This window comes from Corvus kubaryi, unplaced genomic scaffold (assembly GCF_017639235.1).
Source record: "Corvus kubaryi isolate FWS band 111438036 unplaced genomic scaffold, C.kubaryi_AGA036_p1.0 37398, whole genome shotgun sequence".
Classification (NCBI taxonomy): domain Eukaryota; kingdom Metazoa; phylum Chordata; class Aves; order Passeriformes; family Corvidae; genus Corvus; species Corvus kubaryi.
Window position 1 is genome coordinate 54,201,428 of NW_024581137.1, and position 21,316 is coordinate 54,222,743.

At 46.9% G+C, this 21,316-nt stretch overlaps 1 long non-coding RNA gene across 2 annotated transcripts; it reads left to right on the top strand.

Annotated features, from left to right (window-relative positions):
• The first annotated feature begins 61 nt into the window (after window positions 1–61).
• Window positions 62–9,334, top strand: LOC121672057. Of its 2 annotated transcripts, none has more exons than XR_006018753.1 (3): window positions 62–186; window positions 1,786–1,965; window positions 8,959–9,334. It is a non-coding gene; the product is annotated as an uncharacterized LOC121672057 (long non-coding RNA). The 2 variants fall into 2 exon arrangements; XR_006018752.1 differs by having other exon boundaries at window positions 1,786–1,940.
• Window positions 9,335–21,316: the final 11,982 nt, after the last annotated feature.

Here is a 21,316-nt window from a genome sequence, read left to right on the forward strand (position 1 = left end):
CGCATCGCCCCGCACCGCCCCGCATCGCCCCGCACCGCCCCGCACCGCCCCGCATCGCCCCGCACCGCCCTGCATCGCCCCGCACCGCCCCGCACCGCCCCGCACCGCCCCGCACCGCTGCGCGTCCCGCGGGGAGCTGTGTCCCGCCAGAGGCTGAGGAGCCACAGGGACAGGTTGGACCCCAAGGTAGATTTGAGTACCACCGGGAGCTGAGGACCCCAAAATAGATTTGGGTCCCACGGGGAAGCTGTGTCCCACAAGGGCTTGGGGAGCCACAGGCACAGCGTGGACCCCAAACTGGGTCTGAGTACTGCTTGGGGTTGGGGACCCCAAATGGATTTAGATCCTGGAGAGGGGTGTCTATACTATGAGGGATTGGTACTGCTTGGACCCCAAAGTGGCCACGGGGTGCTGGGAACCCCAAAATGGATTTGAGTCCCACAGGGAAGCTGTGTCTCACAAGGAGCTGAGGAACCACAGGCACAGCATGGACCCCAAACCACATTTGGGCACACAGGAGTCTGTGGACCCTGAAGCTGCTTCAAGGGCTTCAGAGCCCACAAGGGGTTGTGAATCCTCAGGGAAAACTTGGACCCCAAAATAGGTTTGGGCACAACAGGAGCTTTGGGTCTTATTAAGGGTTGAACGCCTACATGGCAAACGTTGAACCCCAAAATAGATTCAGGAACCACCGGGGGCTGGGGACCCCCAAGTAGGCTTGGAACTGAAAGGGTTTTGGACCTTTCAAAGGGTTAGGGTCCCTGCAAAAGTTTGGGATTAGGGACCCATGGGCACAACTTGGACTCTAGCACGTATTTAAATACCACAGGGGGCTTGGGAACCCGGAGTAGGTGTGAACCCCAAAAGGGGGTTGGGTGCTTCAAGGGGTTTGGAGCCCACGAAGGGTTGGGTACCCACAGGCAAAACCTGGACCCTGACACACATTTGGGTCCCACAGGGGATTTGAGCCATGCAAAGGTTTGGCAACCCATACTGAGGGTTGGACTCTAAACAGATTTGAGTCCCACGGGGAGCTTGGGACCCATGGGTAGGGCTGGGCTCTGAAAGGGCTTTGGACCCCACAAATGGCTTGGGTCTCTGCCTGGGATTTGGGACCCACAGGCACAACTTGAACCCCAGCATGGATATGGCTGTTTCAAGGGGCTCGAAGCCCACAAGGGGCTGGGGACTCACAGGCAAAACTCAGACCCCAAAACAGATTTTGGGCATCACAAGGGCTTTGAACCCCACAGTGGTTTGGGACCCACAGGCAAGTCTTGGATCCCAGAACAGATTTGGACACCACAGGTAATTTGGGACCCATGAGCAAGGCTTGGAGCCTGGAACAAATTTGAGCCTTACAGGATAGTTGGTCCCACAGGGATTAGGGGTCCCACAAGCAGGATGTGGCCCCCACAAGGAATTTGAGCCCTATAGTGTGCTTGAGTTCCACAGGAGAAGCTTGGCCTCCACTATGGGTTGAGGTCCAAAAGCAGGGCTTTGCCCACAAGCAAGAATTGGCCCCAGAAAGTACTTTGGTCCCTGGTGGTTGGGATGCAGACCTGGGAGTCATGTTGGATTTGCCTTGCCTAAGAAGGTGGATGAGACTGGGTTGGGGTGTGTGGGATTATTCCCGTGCTCCATTGTGGGCTCCTTGGCTCCCAGAGGCTGCCCACACAGTGCTGCAAGCCAGAGTGCTGACGCTTCTTTCCAGGAACATTATTTTACTTGTAAACCTCTTGGGATGCTTTTCATGGTCTTTTTCATTATTTTTTTGTGACACAGGTGTCTCATGGGAAGTGGTGCTATCAGGATTTTCTGGCCTTGCCCCTGTGTGTGTCAGTGATTCCTGTGGGCAGGACATCCCTACTGGTCACCCCAACAACAACACTGCAAGGGCGAGGGTGAGCTGAGAACATCCTCAAGCTGATTTTCCTGCTGTACGTGGTTGATTCTTCTCTCCAGGTGCTTCACCCCTCTACCTGGCTCACTCACCCTGTGTCTCTCTCCTGAGCCCATGAAACAACAGCTGGGTACAGAGGCACGGGAGGGATGAGCTCAGCTTTTTCTTCAAATATGGAAATGTCAGGGAGGTAATCCATAATTCAAGGTGGTGCCCTGATGACGGGTGGGTCCTGTCTTTGAGGCACAAGGGCCTTCCTGAATATCCCAGCGTGCAGCCCTCGATCGCCGAAGGAGCGGTTTCCCTGAGGTTTCACTTACCATGTTTGGACATGGCCATGATTAATATTTCCTAACAGGAAGAAGTCATGCGTGCAGGCTTTCCTCTTTGGGGTTTGGGTCGAGGGTGGCCAAGTTCAGGTTGTACACTGGCTCCTCGCTTCCTCTGCCTCACAGGCTACACCCTCCCCGCCAGCCCCGCAGTCCCCCTGGGCTGAGCCCAGAATGGGTCCTGGCGCCAGGGAGGTGTCACCACACAGCCCCTGGGGGTCCAGAGAGCTTCGATGGGACTAGAACAGGCTACAATATCACCTGCCTCTACACGGTGTCTGTGGGACGAAGGGGGGGTCATTTGCTGCCCTCCCCGAGCTGAGTTTGGCAATGAAACCCAGGGTATGGGGGAAAGGGGATATCCTGGAACACAGCCGGAAAGGCTGCCAGCAACCCCCGGGTTACACATTTTCTCTTTTGCTTCTAATAGTTTTGATGAAAGTAAAGCCACTATGAGATATGAGTCCCACACAGGGCAGAAATTATTTAGTGATTCAGTCAGGCGATGAACAATTCTGCCTCCACACTGCCCATAGTTGTGTGTGTGTGAAAGAGAGGGGGGAGTTGAAACAAAACTTATTTTTAAAGCGGCAATTTTTAATTTTTTTTTTTTTTAAATCAACCTAGAAGCACTACTACCTCAATAACTGGAAGCTTACACAAGACGATAAATAACCATCAACCAATCTAAGATGTTTTCCTGTGTAGGTTAAAAGAAGTATCTCAGTTTGACTCAACATGTATTTTGCTATTTCTTCTCTGAGCCTCATTCCTCCAACAAATTAATTCATGAGAAAGAGAGGAAAAAAAAAAAAAAAAGAGAAAAAAAATTTCTGTTTCTCTTTACCCTGAGCCAGGTTGGCAAGGTTTTTAACGCAGCTTTTTCACCTCTCGAGGAGCATCCTCTCCCTGCAAAGCCGGAGCAGCTCGCAGCCCCTGCGCCCAGGAAAGCCCTCTCTGCTTTGGCAAGGCTGCTGGCAGCAGCGGCCCGGACCTGCCTTCCCTGGCTGGGCGCCACTCGAGCGCTGCTCCGGCGGGAGGAAATTCCCTGCTGACCGGCCGCAGCAGGGATAAGTGCCCTGGCACGGAGCAGCGGCCGCAGAGCAAGCGCAGGGAGCGGGGAGCCCAGCGGGAAAGGACCGGGGGAGGATTCGGCGCGATACACGAGCAGCGAGATAAGAGGTGTGAGTTGGACAAGCTCGGGATGTCAAGCTCCTCGCTGCTGGTTTCGTGCTCGCCCTGCAGCGGGAGAAGCGCTTTCCCTGGGGTTAAAAGCCTCTTGGTGCTTAAGGATGCATAAATCAGGAATATCTGGGCTTGGAGATAGGAATTTTTTTTCCTAGTTTTATGTCACATCCCTGCTGCAGTTCTAAAAAGGCTTATCAGCTGTATCTGGCTGTGATTGTGTTGCTGGGTAATGTAACAGCCCATCTCAGACTGACAACTCAGGGACATGGGAAAAGAAACCATGGCTAAACCAACCCAGCTTGAGCAGTCAGATGTCCAGCACCACCCCCTTTGTCCCCAGCTCACTGTCTGACCCTGGTCCTCATTGATTTTAGACCAACACAGCTCCACCATCTTCTGCAAAGTTGCTCCTGTTTTGACCTGATGCTCTAAGACAGTCACATCTATAGGATTTAAAGCCGTGTGCCGTGGTGTTATGAACGTGCTGGGTAATTATTGATACTTTTACCAAAATGTGCTTTCTTCATGCTGTCAGTCCTTGGTAGAGATCGGGACAGGGTAATTCAGTGCTCTCCTACATCCACAGGCACCCTGTGAGCTTGAGAGAGATGCAGAATGTGACCTGTTTGCTGGTGAGCGCTGATATAATTGTTAGATTCCCAACAAACACACAAAAACTGTCACCCTGAGCGAATAAGCGTTAATTTAAAACGCAGGCATGAAATGGGAATTGGGAAAGCGCCGCATCGCTTCAGCCGCTTGCTAGCGATGGTTAGCGGGCAAGGAAAACAAGTATGACAAAACCCCACGTTATGCAGACAGCTGGATTCAAGTGGGGCACCTGTGTCCTCAATTAACCCAGCTCCCAGTTAACTTTGGTGCCATCAGAAAGCCTCACACCAGGGTTTGGAGGTGGGAAGCACAGGAGTGCTGCGTTTTTCGCTCCTTGACATTTCGTGAGTCGTCTGTTTTAGCGCTGAAACGTCTCAAGTGATGGGACCGCTGCAATTTCTCTTTCAAGGGTATCACTCTCACACAATAATTAAATCTCTGGCTTTCAAGCATAATTGCCAATGACAGTGCCTCCAAAATTGCTTCTTTATGCTCGACTGTATGTGCTGTCTCCTGGCAGAAAGGGCTTCTGTAAAAATAAGCCAGGGAAGAGTTGTGAGTGACAGCAAAGGCAAAAGGAAGCAACACAAACTCCATCCTTTTCCCCCCAAAGGACAACAGCTGTCCCTAAACATGGAGGTGGCCAAAACCTGCACAATCCTGGATGCCTAACAGGCCCAGGAGGAAATAGTAGCTCACAGCACAGCTCCATCATTACCAGGCCTGTTGGAAAACTGCAGTTTTTCAGCACTAGGACCTGTCTCCTGCTCCAGGTTGGTAATTGGTGGTGTTGGCCATGAGCCAGGCAGCACTCACAGCTCTGTCTTGAGAGGACAAAAACCTCCATTACTTTATGCTCTCTAATTCTCCCAAGGTGTGCTGCTGTCTATCAATGGAGTCGCCATGAGGTAATAGAAATTACAAACCTCCCCAGACTTATTTGTCTGAAAGCGTTTCTTGTAAAAATACTTATATGAGTCTCCAGAACCGTGGCACATGAGAATGGCAGAGAAGAGAAAGTTCGCAAATTAAATTGCAACAAAAGGCTCTTTATCGTAAACTATGGGGGAGACTGGGTGAGAGGGTTATTTCACTTCTGTTGGGCTGGCTGGTGACAGCAGTTAGAGAGAAAAAGTGGGTTTTTTTTGTCTTTTTGTCACTTTGCAGTGAAGCTGCTCTAGACCCTGAGCTGGGTAGGATGATGGGATTGGCCAGACACTGCTGGGCATTCATTTCCTGCGCTTGCCAGTGTCTCCCTGTGAGCTTTGGTAAGCCCCTGCCCTGTCACTTTGGTGGCTCACAATGGCAACATCGCAACTCCAGTCTCGCTGTGTCTGGCTTTTGCCTGCAAGGCCCCACCAGCCGCTGCCCTCCTTGCAAGAAGCACCCTAAACCTTCGTCACACCCCGTTCTTAACCAGCAAAAACCATCTGGAGCAGACATATTTGCAGTGATGTGACAGACAAGCTCTGGAGGAAATACCTGAGCTGTCTGAAAAAGTTACTTCCCCCCTGCCTCCAGCAAAGGCTGATGAGTTGAATCCGGGATCTCGGCATGATCCTATTTTGATGCAAAGTTGGAGCAAATGGGCTGGACTGTGAATGGGAACATCTGGGGTGCTGCACACCTGCCCCCATGAGTGCTGGGGTGAAACCTCCAGCACAGGAGAGGGCTGCAGTGGCTCCTTAAGAGTAAAGAGTTTCAGAGCAGAGAAGTCAGGATCCAAATCCATTAGAAATAACAGTATGACTAAAGCTCAATTTTCTCCTCTAACAAAGGTTTTCACAAGCCCACAGTATGGGGCATTGCTGCCCCTGAGCAGCTCTTAGGATGCTTGAGCTGGACTGAAACATGAGTAAAATACATGTGAAAATTATGTATACACAGGTAGGTGTGTGTGCATCTCTTTATATTTTACTTGATTGACAGAAATCACAGCCAATCTCCCAGCTAAAAAATGCTTCTCCTGTGTCACCAAGAGCTGGAGCAGCATTTGGTGGCCACAGTGGCTACAGGTGATGCTTCAGTGCTTTCTCCTCAGTGCCAGACCTCTAGATGATGGTGCTTGTTTAAAAATGGAAGCTATCAAAAGGGCACCAGGGCCACATTTGTGTGCTGGTTTTATCTGTGAGCTGTCATTATCCTTCTGACACTTGCAGGACACCCAGGGTCACTGGGTTTTAGAGTCAGATCCTGGTAGCATGAAAAACTTACCCTGAAAAGGGCAACTGTGTGGAATTAGGTACAGAGAGCTAATTATTATTTGTCTTTGCATGTTCTGTATGGGTTTGGTGGCAGGTCATGCTCCCAAAGTCCTTGTGGTCAGTGTTGGGACTTCTGAGCCAAATTCTCATCTGCTGTAAAGCTCTTTAACTCTCATCAAGGCCACTGACAGAGCTGCCATGTCCAGGGGTATTGGTGTTCCCAGTGTAACTGGGCCTCATTGTTCCCTGGGAAGAAGATCCTGATTCTTACCTCCCAGTTTTACCAGTGGGAAACTGAGGCAGAAGGGGGGGCACAGGCCTGAGGTTTTGAGGCTGAGCCTAAACCAGTTCTTGCCAAGCTGCCCTGATATCAGTGCAGGGGAAAAGCTCCAGAAACAGAGACTCTGGGTTACCCCATGCAGCAGCTCAGGGGTTTCTGTAGGAATCCTAAACCCTCTCTGCAGGCACCTACTGAACACAGGTACTCGGGCAGGACAAGCACTGCCCTGCGAGGTGGAAGCTGCAAGGGAAAACCCCCACTGAATAGTTTACGGCAAAATATTGAGCCCTTGGTAATTTCATTGCCAGCCAAAACAGATGACCTTCAAAACCTGGAGGCCTGACCTCAGAGGACCTGGGAGCATCCACCTGTCCTCCCATCTGCAGTCGGGAGCCACTTGCATCAGTTTTGCTTAAGTAATCTGTGACTGATCTGGCTTTTTCCTCCTCAGCTTCCCTACCAACGCTGGCCCCCCAGCACCCTGCACTTGCCTTGAGATGCTGTTCAGCTCTGGCTCCTCTTCACGGAGCAGCAGCTGCTGTGCTCTGAAAGGTTACACAGCCCTCAGCTGTCTGCTGCTGAGTCTGCAGGAGGAGATTCCTGCTGTGCCCCCACCATCTCAGCACCCCCTGACCTCATGTGGGGTGTGACGGGCAGAAACTGGGGCACAGGGAGACCTCCTGCCTTGCTGGGGCTGCTCTGTCAGAGCCACTGCACTCCTTGCTATGAATTAAAACCCACAAAAGGGGTGGCAGACATCATGGGGGTAGTGGTAGTGTGACTCAAGCCTTCTCTGGGAGGCAATGCTGGGCTGAGCTGGCCTCGTGCCCCTGCATGAGGGGGCATCTCACTTTTTTGGGACACTCTGTCAGGGGTATGTAAATCTCCTAAATCTGCAGTGCTAACTGTCCTGGAGGACAAAACCTCCTGGCTCACACAGTGCCCCATTAACGCTGCAAAGGTCTTAGGGAGCCAGACAGCCCCACAACATAGCCTGCCCCCAGTGCAGCAGGGTGGGTGATTTGGGGTTTGATGCATCTCACCGCACATGAAGGTTATTCTCCCCAATCATCCTGTAAAACTGAGAACCTGCATTTGTGCTTCTGCCCCTCAACTTTCCCCAAAGAGTAGAAATGAAGATGTAAGTTATACACACTTACAGATACACTTATTAACATAATGTGTACATTGCGGTGACATCTGTGGTTGGTAGAAACCTCTGTAAGACAACAGGATAAATTATTGACACCTCACTTAACAAGAGGCAGAGGGAGAAATGGAGATGAACACTGCTCTTTTGAGGCCGAAATACCCACAAACTCGTAGGAAATAGGAGCAGCTTGGCCAGTCCAGCTTAAACCCAACCATGCTGCAACTCAGAGGGGATTACAGAGGGGAAATAAACCTGAGTCCATTTGGTTTCCATTCTGGTTTTTGAGTTCCTAAACATTTGCACATACAGGATTTTCTTCCAAACTGTGGCAGCTGCAAAAACGAGTTCTCTCTTCCAAGCAAGAGCCAAGATTGCCACGTAATGACCTGACCCCATGAGACAGACTGCTGAGAAAAGGACCAAAACTGTGGCAGTTTCCCTGCATGGGCAATGTGCACATGCGTGCCCAGACGTGGGATTTAGGGGAAGGCTTTGGTAAACCAGCATTGGCTACATGCAGTCTGGAGTGCAATGAAAAGAGCAGCCTTTTTCTTTCATAAAACACTATTTATTTTATTTTGGAAATGAATCCACTCAAGGCAACAGAAAGAAAAAGATTTCAAGAATAGTATAAAAGTGGAGGTCAAGTTTAATTCAGAAAGTTAATGTTGCAGGGGACCTGAAGTAGGTTTTCAGGGCTCAGCTTCTCCCCACAGGTGTGATTTTCTGTTCGTCCATGGTCCTGAGGAGTCCATGGACCTGAGGAATCTCTGCCCTGCCTGGGGTGCAGTCAAGGTTGTATCATGCACTCTGGAGAACACCACAGCTTCAACTCCACAGAGGAACACTGCAGGGGAGAAATAGTTCTTGAAGTCAAGCATTATAATTTACTAACAGGTTTATTAAAATCTTATTAGAAGATTATTTTTTAAAGTCCATTTTACACAGCTGTTGTCCTTCTGCTGCTGTCTAATCCTGGAAAATCTCGGTGAATGAGTCATTTGCACTTACTATCTATTACACCCTCTTATTATAAGCCTGAGTGTGTTTGCATTTGCTTCAAATAATATCACTAGAGCCACAATGGTGCCATAAAATCTTCCACATCTCCACTTTTGGAGTCTTTTTTGCTGTTGGAACAGAGGTACCACACCCGAAGGTCTCATGGGGTGGTTCTGGGGCTCAGAAGGACTCAGGGAGCATTTCGTTTGGAAATAACCTATAACTTAATTCCCCCAGTCCTGATCTTTAAGAAGAGGTTTTTAATGTCTGCCTTTTGTGTTTGGTAGGTCAGAGACACATTGTGGAGGATCAAGGATCTGCAAAGGACATTCCTGCTTCCTGAAGACAACCTCAAGCACCGAATATTTGTGCCTCATGACAAGGAGGACATCTGGCAGTTGTGCCTCAGGGATATCTGAAGGCCACAATGGGGTTTTTTGCTTGGTTTTGATATCTGAAGGCTGTTGAGCATTAAATGTGGCCTTCAGGACGGGACCCTGCATCGCTGCTTTGTTTGGTTCCTGGACATGGTGCTCCTACTTCCATGACCATTAAAAAGAGGATAAAGGAGAGCCCAATATAAGAACATCAATTTATGGAGTGGTGCTGGTTAGCAGAACATGCAAACACTGTCATAATAATAAAACATAATATTGGTGGGTACAGAGTGTGGTTTGGTCACAGCTTTTCTTCCCACCTGTGCCCTCTCCCTTTACCAGTTGTGAGTCTCACCATCACTTTGTGATGCAGCCCCAAAAATGCCCAAACATTCCCTCAGTCCTTTCTCATCCTCCTCTTACCCACCCAGGAGGACTCAGAGGGAACAGGGACATGGGTGGAAGCTGCCCTGTCGTGAGATGGGCTCTTCCAGCCTGTGCAAACTCTGTTCTCCTGACATCCCAGAGTGACCCTTTCCTCTGGGTCATTTGGCCAGAAGTCAAGGGAACAGTATTGCTCCGAATGTAACTACAGGAGGGGAAAAAAAAATCATATTCAAGGTTTAAAATCACTTGCTGCAGGGGTTGTTTCCATTGGCAGAGTCACCAGAACCAGCACAAATGATTCAAAACATTTTGTTAAATGAAATTCTCAGATGATGTCAGAGCTGAGGCTGCTTTAGCAAAACCAAAAGAGAAGGAAGGTTGAAACCAAAAAGAAGGAAAAAAAAAAATTATACCATTTGATAGAGAGGGATTAGGAGCTTAAAGTTATTTTTATAGGCTATCCAAATATTTGAAAATTTGGAAGTTCATAGTTCCAGTGCTTTAGCTCAGCTCTAGTCCTGCCAGCCCCTTAGTGCGAGTCACACAATGCAGCCAGCTGGGCTGGACTCACTAAACTCACAAAGCCTATTTTCTGTTATCCAGCCCTGGCTCCCATATCCTATAGGCTCACCAACAAATCCCACCACCTTTGCCTGCCTCAGTTTCCCCCTGTCAAATACAGAGATTTCTATTCTCTGCTATAAAGTGCTTTGAGATTTGGCACCGAGAAAAGCAGGGAAGCATCTCCTCCTGTGTGGGTCCTGACAAAGGAGCAGACTGATCACTCAAACACAAACAGCAGCTCTTTGTGGGACTCTTTTTTTTCGTACACCACCCGTTTCTGTTGGACACAGAAAACCGAGGATGAGGCCGCTGAGATGCTGTTTTCTTTCATGCCTGGCACCTGCCTGCTTCTCCAGGGCCATGCAAAATAATCACGTCTTTGTCACAGCTTGGCTAACCCACTTCATCTTTATTGATTAATAGGTCATAATCCTATTTTAGTGAAAACATAACCATGCCCATGGCCAGAGGATTCAGGTATCGCCGACGTGGAGATTACAACCTCTCAGTCTGCACACAGAGAGTGAGACGGACTGTCAGAACAAGAGCACTTGTTAAGAGGAAAATCAATAATGAGCTATTTGGGGAGGGAAAAAAAACAAATCCCCACCACCACAAATGCATTAAACATAGGCTGCAGTGCTCCAGCTTTGTATAAGCCCAAATTAAACATGACCATAATAAACTGTTTACTTTCTTTGGGTTTACCCAGTAGAAAGGAGATTCCAGTTTGCCATAACGCCTGTGACAGTGCAATGTTGGGTGTAGTTTGTGGGGATATGGCTGCTGTTAGTAAGTTTTGCTGGAAAATACTTCAGCCTTTTCCCCTCCTTCCTTTGGAATTGTAGCTAATTGTAAAGTGTTGGAGCTGTAGCCTTGATTAGTTACATCCTCACTGAGGAGCTGGTTGCTCAGGAGAGTTTGGAGATGTGGAGATGGGGTGTCCTGCTTTTCTCTTCCCTTCCTTTCCCCCGTTTCACGTTGTTAAAATCCCACGCTGAGACTGAGGGGATTTGTGCCAATCTTAGTGTCTTTGATGCCCAGGCAGTGTTTACCTTCTCATCCCCCACCATTTGCCAGCTTCCCAGAGACTGCTTGTTATTGCATGAACACCCAGCCTGGAGCATCAAGGAGGGATCAAAATCCTGTCCTTTGCAGGCAGGCCACAATGCACAGAGTGCTGGTTTCACCCCCGGCTTTCAGGCAATGCTGTTGCTCTTCAGTTTCCTGGCAAGGGTGTGTTTGAGAACGGGTGACCCCACAGCTTTTCTCCCTCTCTGGAGCCAGAGAGACACAGATTTAACAGTAAATAATGAAAAAGAACTAGATTTCCTTTGTTATGCAGCTCATTGAATGAGGTTTCCCACATCTGTAGAAGTCACCACATCTTTTATGAGATTTGACTGTCAGCAAGATGTTATGAATCCCAGATGTTAAAATATGGATTTATTTATAACTCAGAGCCTATAATAGAGCACTCAAAAAGATTATATCCAGCCCCCCTCCTCAAAAGATCTTCCTGAAATAAAAGCCTTAGCTTTTATTATTTTTAAATTATTATTGCCATATGATTTATCTTGGATATTACCTCATTAAATGTCCTTTAATTACTGGGGCTTTAGGGCTGGTGTGCATTTGGCTTTGGGGAGCATTGGGCAAGGAGAGCTCAGCACGAGTTCTCCCATCCTGAGTGGGATTGTTGCTGCTTGGAGGCTGGAGGGCAGTGTGGGCAGAGGGGTGGCATGGGGAAAATTCAGCTCCAGGAGTTCCTTGGCAAAGCGCAAGGGAGGCCCAGCCAGCTCCGGGCACCTGCCAAACTTGGAGCTGGAGGTGTTTGGTATCCATTGCAGCCCCAAGGAAATGCTCTGGTCAGTAAAAAAGCAGTTCCTCACAGCTGGTGACCATTACGCCGAACACAGCGTAGGACATGCCACAGCTGCTATTCTGCCGGAAGATGGAAATGTTTTTGGAACCGCTTTCGGAGCATTTGTTCCACTAATGCTCTCTCCCTCCCTCCTCCTACCCCTCGCTTTTCAAATTGCTGCAAGGAAAACCTGCAAGTGGAAGAGGAGGGGCCCTCCATGGGCACAGGCTACACTGAGGGCTGGGGTGCAAATATTCCTCTGGATTAATTCTCCAGCAACATCTCCGGGCCCCAAAGGGAGCTTGCGCTGCTGGGAGCTGTGCACTTGCACACAGCAAGAGACGCTCTACCACATCTGTCTCATGCTGCAAGCAAAGAGGGCAGGTCTGAAGGGAAGTCAAAAAGCCTCATCCTGCACAAGAGGAACAGAAAGTCTGTGATTTTCCCCCAGTGCACACAAGATGCTGGTGGCAGCCTCAGGAATCATGGAACAAGTGTTTGAGGCAGTGGTGGCTGAGAGCAGCCTTCCTTCCCATCCTCCCTGCTCCCTCCTTCCTATCCTGCCTGCTCCCTGACAACTCCCCTGCCATGGCAGCCCCAGCTCCCTTCTTGTTCAATAACCCAGATTTTGGAAACCCAGTCTTCCATTCCCTTCCCTTTCAGTTTTGAAGCTAGATCATCTCCTGGGGCCGGCTAGGAGAGTGAACCCAGTTCAGAGATGGCAGAGAGGGTCTGGCCAGGTGTGACCATCCCATGAACCCCTTGGTTGCCACCACTGCAGCCTTTAAGGATCAAACCCATTGTCCACACTGCAAAGGTATTCCAGCTCTTAGACCACGTCCAGCCTTTTCCAGCTTGCGAACGATGGGCTGGAGCAAGGCTGGTGCCTGGAATCCCAAGACCTTCAGGCTAAGGGCCAGCTGGACAGGCAGGAAGCACACAGCCCATGAGCCCTGCTGAGCTTAGCTTTGCTCTCGTGCCTCACCAGATCCATGTTTCCCTATAGAGGTAGTGGCTCTCTTCGCTCCTGGGCTGGGGCAGTTTGGTGTTTTAAAGGCAAGGTGGGAAGGAGGATGCCTTGAGATCATACTTGGGGGTGGGCCTGTTTCACTCTGGGATCTGCAGAGCTGGAAACCTGTACCTTATCTGCACCACACCAGCGATGAGCAGAGGGAAAGGCGGGAAATTGGCTGTCAGTGCTGACACTACACAAATCTCACAGCGCTGTGAGGAGGAGCAGCAAGTGGGTAACGGGGAGAAACTACCTGGGCTTGGCACTCCCTGGCTCCTGGGATATGGTACAGAGAGGATCAGAGCTCTGGTGTAAATCAGCACAGCTCCTGAAGAGAAAAATCTTTGGCGTGAGCTTACGGGACACTCACCAGCTTGTAAATATTTTTCTGGCATATCAATTTGTGTGTCATGGGATTTAAAACCTTCATCACCCTAACGTTTCCCATCCCGCAGAGAGCTCTGATATGAATATGATATGCACTTGAGAAGGTCTGCCAGCAGTGTGATGTTACAAAACTTGTGAAATGCCTCACTTAACCACAATATTATGCGTTTTCCAAGCCACATACCTATCTATTACAAGGTCTTTCAGATGGAGCTATAGACAGCCTGTGGGTCATGAGATCCTGACCTTGGTGTGTTTTTACTCCCTTCTTCTCATGAATTAACTCCTGAACTATTGACTCTCTGTTGAATGGATAGCAGAGTTCAGCCACATTTTACATACAGGCTGCTTTTCCATCCTGTATCTCAACAACTGCAAACCCCAAGGACGAGTAAATACTTCAACCTCAGCCATAAAATTGATGTGTTGCAAAATGAACAAAATGGGTTTAGTAACTTACAAGGAAGATACCATCAAGTTCATAATGAGCCAGAACTGAGTTTTCCTGTCCCTCTCCTCAGCAGTGAGGCTGAAAGCTGGGAGCAGATCATCCCCTTGCAGATACTCAGTTAATGCCTTATATCTTCTTCACTGAAAGCAAAATCCACCTCTGGTTGTGTTAGATCTCAGCCTCTTGAGCCCATCTGAAAGGAAAAGATTGACTTAAGAATCACAAGATTCAAGGAAAATATCCAACTTAGTTCTCTTCTTGCCTCCTGGTTTTTGAGTCTGCAGGCAACTCCCTGGTAGGTTAAGGAGCTTTCCTCCGCATTCAGAAAGGCCAAAAAATCATCAATAAAACATAAAGTTCCCAAGACCTTGTGAAGCACAAAAAAAAGCAGTAAAAGAGCAGATATCATCCAAATTGCCAGTACCTCGTTAACACATCAACAGCCACATTCCGAAGCTGCAGCAGAGTGCAAATGGGCAGGGTAAATGGGGCTACAGCTGCAGGTTGAACCCCTACTTTGTCATTAAATAAGGGGCCCTAAAACCTAGCGTATAAGACTGGCGTCACTAGAAGCTATGCAAGCTATTTCTACACTGCACATCCTACTAGACAGAACCTTTAAAAAGTCAAAAATTAAAACTTAAAAATAAAAGGTTCTGTTTTCTTAGAGGTCAGATGGAAAACATTGTCAATTTCTTCTGTTTCCAAACCCTGAGTCCTCACATGCTGGCACCAACTGTTGGTTTCTCTCTTGTTTCTTTTGCCTCTGTTTCACGAGTTCTTTTACTCAGAGTTTGCATTAAAAGGCAGAAGATGCTGAGTTGTTCTTCTAATTTGATGTTTTTTATTTTCTTATCTTTGGTACAGCTGCACGGGATGTGCTTCTTAGTTAACAAGGTGGAAAATGGCCCCGAGTTCTAACTTCCAAGGCCATTTAAAGTCCAATCTATCCAATTAGGGAATGCCAACTAGTTTATTTTTACTTATAACCCAGTAACTTTTCATTTATTATCTGCATTGTGGGTTTTTTGAACCAATACCAAACCACACAGATTCGTGAAGAAGAAGGAGAAAAGAAGAAGAACAAACCCACACCCAAAATCCTCCATTTTGTTACTAAATCCCATAAACCTGATTTTTCTACATCTCTACATATTCCACCCAGCAATATAACTTTTAATTACACAGCAACAATCTCAGTGTTATCCCATAATTTGGGAAGCCTTTCCCAAGGCCTCAGGTCAAATGCAGTGTGCTTTTGAAAATCATTGCCTGTCAACACTGAAAGATTGAAATTATCTGAACCCAGGATTCCAACAAAACATAGCTTAGGGTCTGGTAAAGAAATTCTCCTTATTATCTGGAAGTTGCTTCACTAAGTATTGAAATAGCTTCATGTATTCCCAAGGCTTCCTAGCCAGCCTGGCTTTGAAAAACACCCCTCTGTGCTCCTCTGGCATCAGAGATGAAAAGTTTGAAGCTTTTAATGCTGAGTCTTCATGTCTAACTGACAATGAAAACACAACATCTGTCTCCCCACTCCAAAATACAATAGATGCAGTGGTGGCATATTAATAAATATTCTCAATAAAAAATACCATGAAGAAATAGTAGGGTGAGCTTCAGGGCAGAATGTTTCCATCATCTTGGCAGGGCAAAGTCACTGATATGCACCCCCAGATTAAGCTGAAAAGGGGAGCAGAATGGGACTGAACCCACCTGGTGCAACCCAGGGGAGGCAGGGAGCTGGAGAGATGTGTAGGATGGCTTTGTCTGCCATCCCAGGCGATCTCCATCAGGTATAAACAGGGCAATAACACTCCTCTGTCCCAGAGATGGCTTTTCAGGAGAGGCTGGTGATAGATGAACTCATGTCACATCCAGGCTGCCTACACATGTTGTCACTGGGGCACCTTCTCTGCAGACATCAAAGGGGCTCCTGCTAGCCCAGGCTGGCAGACTGGTTCCTGCTTCCTCCCAGGCCTCCTGGAGGGAGGTGATGGCAGCACTTGAATGAGGCTTGGCAGTAGGTGGTCTGAATGCTCTGGTACCTCCCCAGAGCCTGGGATCAAACACCCTCCCAAGAGCACCAAGAAGTTGCTCATTCCCTGGCATCACTTTTGGCCCATGCTCAGGCTCCCATGTGGGCACAGTTCAGGGCATTGCAAGGGCCAGGAGGTGGGACCTCATAAGCAAGACCACTCTGTGGGATGTTTTGAAGGGTCGGGGAGGAGGTGACTCTGGATATGAACCGTGTTCTTATATTTATCTCTAAGGCCAGGTGGGTCTGGGTCAATCTGGCCCTGCTTGATCTGCTGCTGCAGCCACAGCCACAGCCAAACCCTCTCACTGGAGTTAAAGATGGCCCCTAAAGACTAAAAAACCCATATTAAAAGGAAAATAGGCAGCTAAATTAGCATCACATTTAAGCAAACATCAGTTCAGCTACGGCTCCTAATGCCTGAAGCCTTGCTGGAGCTATGGCCAGTCACAATGAACTCCCTTCCCCCACTAACAATCCTTAAAAACTGATGCCTTGGTTCCTTATAAAACATCAAAGTAAGGAAATAAAAAGGAGAGAGGAACGGGGGAAGTTAATATTTCCCCAGGTTTTCTCAGCCAGCCCGTGTGTCTCTGAGCAGAGATCAAGGCTCCGTGTGTTTGGGATGTCAGACACTTGCCTGGGATTTCAGCCTGCCCCAGCCACAGATGTTCTGTGTGCTCAGCCCATCCATATAGAGCATTTTCAGAAGCCTGACAAACCCAGGATATTCATGTGCTGCATAATTTTTTCCCAGGAAATCCTATGAGAATCCTACAAAGCGGGAATAATAAAATATACATGATACATCAATGTTCACGGAACGAATTAGCCTTAGCTGCACTTCATCTCACTTCTTGCTCTTCCTCTGTCCTGGCTAGAAACTCCCTAGGACAGAGTGTGCTCCTGAGTCCTTAATGTTTAGAGGGTGCTCTGGAAGTCCCAGCTTGTGGGTATGTCTTGGTTGTCACACAGCTTCGCTGAAGCTGCCTGGGCTCTCTGTAGAAGGATTGGAGATTTAATTAAAGCAAGATGGCAAAGTGTGGCTCCTGTGCTTCCAGGCTGGATTTTGCACTTCAATTTCCATAAGGGCAAAGGATGCAATGAAAAAGGGAGAAAGAACATAAGTGGAAGAAAAGGGAGGATATGCTGCATGAGGAGCATCTGGATTCATCTTGAAGGGTTGTTTTGGAGGTTAATTTTCATGTTTTAAGGAGCATTGACATTGAAAATGCCCTCTCAGAATGCCCCTTTCATTGACATTGAAAATGCCCTCACATATACAAGGCAAGGCTCATTAAGATTGCAAATCAAATAAGAGTCCTCCCCAGCAACAGAAGAAGAAGAAATTAAAACTAAGAAAGTAGGTTTAGGTTGGCTATTTGGAATAAATTCTTCCCTGTAAGGTGGTGAGGCCCTGGCACAGGTTGCCCAGAGAAGCTGTGGCTGCCCCATCCCTGGAAGTGTCCAATGCCCGGTTGCACAGGGCTTGGAACCACCTGGGATAGTGGAAGATGTCCCTGCCTGATTTTTACAGTCTCTTCCAACCCAAACCATTCTATGATTCTGTTATAAACCTCTCGTAAGACGTTTCCAGACTTTGTTTTGGTATTTTCATGTAAGTTTGTTTGCATCATTTGCCCATAATGAGTCACCTATTCAATAAAATTAGTTTAACCAGTAAATACAAATATCTAATTTTTCTACCAATCAGCTGAACTTCACTCCAAAAACATCTGAGCTGGTGCTGCAGCAGGTTCCCCCTCATCTTTGCATCCTGGGATGCTCTGGTGACACGGAGAATTTCCCTTTCCTTCCATAGCAAAGCAGCTTTGTTGGAATCACTGCTGAGAATGAGAAAATATTTCATATGGATATCATGTGCAAGGTACCCAGACCCTGCTTACCTAATCAAAACCACAGCAGCTTGTACTCAAATCTTGTTTGGGACTGACCAAAGAGGCTGGGAAGGCTACTCTCAATGCCCACTGTCAAATATCCACTGTCCTTGCTCCGAGCCCAGCTGGCTGGAAAACTCCAGGGCTCTTGAGGCAGTGCTGTCAACCAGACATGTGCTGTGACAGAAAAATAGGTCAGAGTCATCATGTTGTGGTCTGATTCCCAGTGTGTAGCCAAAGGCATTTCTGTGACTGAGTCTTTAAATATGGGGGGAAAAAAAATGGAGATGAACCTTAGGGATGCTGCAATAAGCACCGTGACATTTTGGCAGCACGGGACTCCTTTGGACTCCTTTGGTCATGGGGCCTCCTGGAAACAGCCAAACATTCCAGGAATGGCTGTGGGGAAGTGCCTGGAGCATTTTAGCCAAGACGAAGCTCTTGGACCTGAAGCAGAGCTCTTCAAAGGCACAAAAGGAAACCTAACTCCTCTTGAATTTCATGCTTTGGAAAATCTACCTAGCCATAGTATTTTTTGCTTGTCAGGCAAACTTAGGCTCAGGTTTCTCCTTTTTAAAATAAGCTTGACAAACTAATTAATTAAAAAAATCCAGCTATCATGTTCTGCTCTTGCATGTGACACAGTAACCATTAAGGCATTAGGAGATAAATTTATCTGAGCTCCGAGGGAGGAAGTTCCAGGTTGTACCTGGTTTACATTAAATAGTAGGTCAACCTGGTAAAGTATAAAGTTAAGCACACAAATAAGTCTCACCAGGACTAGGGAAAACATTAATGTGATTAAATATGTCATTAAGTGATGACTCAGAAGAGCCAGACTAGAGGACACCACAGAAATACTCCAGATTTATTTCCTCTATTCTTCTGTCTGGATGAACACATCCAGGGGTTCAGGCACACCACAGAATCCAGGTAAATCCTGCAGAACCTGAAAGGCAGAATGACAAAACACAGTGCAGACAATGTCCATGACCTGGCAGATAAAGACTGACCTGCAGAAGAACTGATTTAGCTGTGAATTTTCCATCAGGTGACCTCTTTGATCCTGGCTTTCCATCCCAGGTCTAAGAGGCAGAGTAGGTAACTTCATGGCCCTTTAGGGATCTGTTGGATACTGGACACATTTAAACCTAATAGACTTACATGTTATTTAGGTTTATTCATTGTAAGGCCTGGAGGAAATAATTCTTGGGTTTATCACTCAAATGTATATAATTTAGGAAAAAAAGAAAAGTGTGATTAAAAAAATTCTGTAGATGGAAAATCAAATACAAACCTTAGAAATTGGTTCCTGGGACTGACAGTTCTTATTGTTGGAAAAATAAATAAATAAATAAACAAATATTGTTTCTAATAAAAATTTGTCAGTCTCAAGTTTTTTCATGTGCAATCTTATTTTGGCCATGTCAGGTAAGCAGAATATCCTTCTGTCATCTTTTGATGCCCTACCAGAGTCACCCCTAAGCTATTTCCTTGCTTTTCTATACATCTTGAGGGCCCTTTAAGCCTTTCAGTGCAAGCTATATATTTAAATCCTTTCACCAGTCCTGTGACTCCCTCCAATTTATTAACACTTCTTCCATTTGCCCTCTAAACCCCTGGAAGATATTCTCCAAAATTTTTGCTTCCTGGGCTGCTGTGCTGCACAGTAAATGTGAACAGAAAATCTTCATTCCTCAAAAGATAGATGTACAATATATATTAAATATTGATTGCCTGCGATGAGCACAGCAACCAATCAAGGGTCCCACTACCCCAATCTCTTCTTTCTTTGGCCATTCCCAGATTTCCCCATCACTTGCAGACAGTAGTAACATTTTTTCTGCAGAATATCAGTAAAAGAGGTTGAAGTATAAGACCAAAACAACTCTGCAAAGCACCACTAGAAGCACAGGAGCTCAGTGAACTGTCTCCTGTTGCAATTAGAGTTTGAGATCTATCAAATATCTTGTTCTTAGCAGATTTTATGTATGCCAAGTGGATTTAATCAGCTTAAAATACCTTGTGCTACTGATACCTTTATAAAGTGCCAGCTCTATTAGCACTGTTGTCCCTATCAACAGGGAAAAGGTAAGTTTACTTTGACAGGATCTCCTTTCCATGAACCAGTGCTGATTGGTATTGACTGCATTAGTGTCTTTATTAATCTGGTACATTTGAACTGATGTACTTATCAGCAGTTTATTATTGTGCTAGAATTGATACAGTCTCCAATTGTAACTCGCAGACACGCTGGAAATAATGAAATCCAATACTAATAGCCCTTGGGCAGCTTGGTGAAAATCCTGGGGTTCAAGTTATCCATTTAGCTTGAGTCACTTGCTGCTTAATGACCACAACAAGTATTGGTGGAGCGGAGGTATTTAATTTTCAGCACACAATAAGACTCTGTCACTGGGCTGTTTCACCAGTACAGCACAGAGGTACTCACTGAACAATTCTTCCCTCTGTCCTTTTGCCTCCTTTACCAATATCCTACAATTTCTGACTGCTCCTTTTTACTTATTGTTAAAATAAGCTTTTCTTTCCTCTGAATGTGCCAAGTTTGACTCAGTGAGTGGGCACACAGACATTACCCTACAGGTAGGGCATATGCATTTTGGGGCAAAGGCAAAACATGCTTCGCTGAATTTGTAATTATCAGTCACATATTTCCTTAAATTCTTTCTCTTTACTTATTTGGCTTGTAAATTATATCAGCCTTAGGAATCTGGCCATTTTTGGCAGCTCAACATGCATGTAGTGTGCCCATATATGTGTGTGTACATGCACGTGGATTTTCTCCTCAATCTGCTGCTTTTTGTGTGCACATTAGAAAATCTGCATACTCCCAGTTCAATTCCTGCTTCTGTTTAATTCAGGCAGTAAAGGAGTAGCTGGAGATGTCCTAGGAAGATAAAGGAGCTGGGTTCAGGAGCCATAAAAGCCAAACATCTGCTGGAAAGCAGGACACTCCCCCCATGGCAGAAGCTGGTGCTGGATACCTGCCAGCTTCTCCTGCTTTCCCACACCAGGATTTTTTCAGCTGTCCCTGCTGCAGCAGCAACAACTTTAACTTGCAGAAGAGAACAAGGACTCAGAGGTGTCTCAGAGGGGTGTTCCCCCCATTCCCATGTGCTGCTGGGAACTTCTTAAAACTTCTTAGAGCTTTGTTGTTAGAATTGATATTCATAGAAATATAAATTCCTGTGTATATTCCTCTTTTCCTTACCTGATGAATCAAATACTTGTCCCCTGACTGGGAATGCATTTTGCTTCCGTGGAGAAGGAGCTTCAGAAGTAGACCAGGTTAATTACAGGTATGACCTCAAGGTTCAAGGTTCAACAGTCAGTATAAAGGAACATCCTTCCTTTGGAAAAATCAGTGCTGGGTTGGCCAGTGTTGGAATAAAGACATATCTGGGCAACATACCTGAAGGTAACCACCCCCTGGGCCACTGGGATCCCTCTCCAGGCAGCACCTGTAGTTGACCTACAGGTAGTGCAGCAATAAATTTAAATGAAATGGTTATATTTAGATTTTATTTTTTTGTCCGTGAGCTGAATCTCATCCCACCATGCCTTATTTCAAGCCCCAGTTTACCCTTAAATTATCATATCTACACCCTGTTATTCTGAGTACAGCCCTTCAAAGACCTCTGCT